Source organism: Triticum aestivum, chromosome 7D (assembly GCF_018294505.1).
Source record: "Triticum aestivum cultivar Chinese Spring chromosome 7D, IWGSC CS RefSeq v2.1, whole genome shotgun sequence".
NCBI lineage: Eukaryota > Viridiplantae > Streptophyta > Magnoliopsida > Poales > Poaceae > Triticum > Triticum aestivum.
The window spans coordinates 209,244,238-209,247,864 of record NC_057814.1 but is presented as its reverse complement, the minus strand read 5'-3'; positions in this window follow the sequence as shown (position 1 = coordinate 209,247,864).

Here is a 3,627-nt window from a genome sequence, read left to right as displayed (position 1 = left end):
CAAGTAGATATACCCATATCTACTCAAATCATCTGTGAAGGTCAGAAAATAACGATACCCACCGCGAGCCTCAACACTTATCAGATCTCATACATCAGTATGTATTATTTCCAATAAGTCAGTTGCTCGCTCCATTGTTCCGGAGAATGGAGTCTTAGTCATCTCGCCCATGAGGCATGGTTCACAAGCATCAAGTGATTCATAATCAAGTGATTCCAAAAGTCCATCAGCATGGAGTTTCTTCATGCGCTTTACACCAATATGACCTAAACGGCAGTGCCACATATAAGTTGCACTATCATTATTAACTTTGCATCTTTTGGCTTCAATATTACGAATATGTGTATCACTATGATCGAGATTCAATAAACCATTTATATTGAGTTTATGACCATAGAAGGTTTTATTCATGTAAATAGAACAACAATTATTCTTTGACTTAAATGAATAACCGTATTGCAATAAACATGTTCCAATCATATTTATGCTCAACGCAAACACCAAATAACATTTATTTTAGGTTCAACACTAATCCCGAAGGTAAAGGGAGTGTGCGATGGTGATCTTATCAACCTTGGAATCACTTCCAACTCACATAATCACCTTGCCCTTAACTAGTCTCTGTTTATTTTGCAACTCCCGTTTCGAGTTACTACTCTTAGCAACTGAACCAGTATCAAATATTGAGGGGTTGCTATGAACACTAGTAACGTACACATCAATAACATGTATATCAAATATACCTTTGTTCACTTTGCCATCCTTCTTATCCGCCAAGTATCTAGGGCAGTTCCACTTCCAGTGACCATTTCCTTTGCAGTAGAAGCACTCAGTTTCAGGCTTGGGTCTATCTTTGGGCTTCCTCATGGGAGTGGCAACTTGCTTGCGATTCTTCTTGAAGTTCCCATTCTTTCCCTTGCCATTTTACTTGAAACTAGTGGTTTTGTCAACCATCAACATTTGATTCTTTTCTTGATTTCTACCTTCATCGATTTCAGCATCACGAAGAGCTCGGAAATCGTTTTCGTCATCCCTTGCATATTATAGTTCATCACGAAGTTCCAGTAACTTGGTGATAGTGACTAGAGAACTTTGTCAATCATTATTTTATTTGGAAGATTAACTCCCACTTGATTCAAGCGATTGTAGTACTCAGACATTCTGAGCACATGCTCACTGGTTGAGCTATTCTCCTCCATCTTGTAGGCAAAGTACTTGTCAGAGGTCTCATACCTCTCGACTCGGGCATGAGTCTGAAATACCAATTTCAGCTCTTGGAACATCTTATATACTCCGTGGCGTTCAAAACATTTTTGGAGTCTATCACGACCGGTTTTCCAATAAAACATTTATTGAGAAACCGATCCCTTTAACGGACCAGTAGAGAAAAATCTTTCTTACTGGTAGACAATTTCTTGATTACAGAAATATCCAGGAGTACTAAATATAATACAAGGTTGAGCGGAGGCTGCTCAACAATTTATTACAAGCACGCCGATATTATACATAAAGGCGGATATGACACAAGGGGTATGGTGGCATGACTACTGACTCGTAATAAAAGTGGTGGTGGACATGTCACAGTGAAGTGGGTGACAGGACTCCTAAATCTTACAGCTCATCGAGCGTCGGAGTGAGGCTTGAGGATTTTTATTGTGGGTGGCGGAAGCGTATATAAAACAAGTGACCAAATCCAGGGTCGCACGGGACTGACTGGGACTCCTCTAGGCGTCGGACTCGCTATCAAACTCATCATCCATGAGATCGCCTTCGTCAACATCTGGCCAAATCAACAAGCCAGGTGAGTACTATGAAAGTACTCGCAAGACAGTTTGGACATAAGATATAACAAATGTAAACATGATGCATATGAACAGATTTAATAATGCGCACTCAGGTGATAAAATAGCAATGCGTGGGAAATAAAAAGGAAGTCGGGCGGTAGTCCTCCCGAAATCCCAATGCAATACTGAAGGCCAATCGAGTGTCTGAAATGACTCCTCGAAAGGGTACAAATAAATTAACAATGCCGCAATCGGGCGTCAGGGCGACACCATATAAAGGGCTTATAACGGAATATAAACGACAGTGCGTGCCACAGTCGGACGTCTGAGCGACATCACATAAAGGGCTTATATTAAAAGTAAATAACAAAAGTGCCACAGTCGGACATCTGAGCGACATCACATAAAGGGCTTATATCAAAAGTAAATAACAAGAGTGCCACAGTCGGACGTCTAAGCGACATCACATAAAGGGCTTATATCAAAAGTAAATAACAAGCGTGCCACAGTCGGACGTCTGAGCGACATCACATAAAGGGCTTATATTTCATAACTCGATATTCCAGTAGCTCATGAACTTAAATCATTTCCAGGAAATACTTAGGTATGAAATAATAAAATGGTTAGTCCATCCACAGGAATAACATTCAACCGGGTAAACCACTCAGGCTTGTTTCACCGGGGGTTTCCACGGAGGCTGACACAGGGACTGACACTGGGACTGATATGGATACTGTTTGGGTACATTGACCCCGGTCCTTCACCATGGACACGATGACTCGGAAGGTTTGACTCTGCAGAGCTTGTACTCTTAACCACAGCCAACGGATTTCAGTAGTCACAAGGGACTAGTTCCGTTTATGGTATTTTAGGAGAAACACATCTAACCAGTACACACCCATTCCACATTCCGTTGCCAGGGATCACCCTAAACAACTTTCAAGAAAAACCTTGAGACGGGGAGGCTACAACCTCGCGTAGCATGGGATCAAATTTATATCGCGCGCTCTAAGGGGTGCCCCCCTCTCGGTCCCAACCGGAAACACCCATGCCCCCTGACCGGATGACTGGCTTTAATCCAGGGCCATGGAACCCTCATCGTGGCCCCTCTATTTGGTGTGTACAAGGAAAGAGGTTTGCAACTTACTAAACCGTATTCTTTGCAGAAAACATGTGGCAGCACGGAAGGGGACGAACGGTAACGTGGCTCGGTCCATGTTAACGTCGGAGTTTAACGGTTGATATAAGACTGGCATGCTACAACAATACCATCTTACTACCTCTCATGTCACCACATGATCAGGTCATCTCCCATCAAAAGATCACATCAAACTTCGAAGCACACGGGTAGTTGCTTGCATGCAACGAAACACTCACCGATGCTCATATGCCATGCACAAACTATTCAAGCAAACATGCAAAACACCCATCATATCAAAGGTTCAACCATGCTTGCCTGGTTCGGAGAAGTCGGAGTCTAGCTCGGCGAAGTTCGCGGCTCCGTCACCTCCTCCGGTATCTACGGTATAAAGAAACCGTATACTAACGTGAATACCGTTGCGCGCATAAAAATTATTCCAATTTTTTTTCAAATAAATACTATAAAAAACTAGACAAAAATATAAGACTGACAAAAAAAGAATCAATCAAAAATCATCTTTTATTTAAAAGATATAAGGGTTTTAGTCCAAGGACCAATCTGTGATGAAACAGAAAAGATCCAGGGGCTTGTTTGAAAAAGAAGAAAACGCTTCGGTACGAAATACGCCAGCCCAGAAGGAAAACGCACTTTGCCCGAAGGCGCCTTCAGAAAACGGTTCGAAGGAAAAGAAAAAGAGGCTGA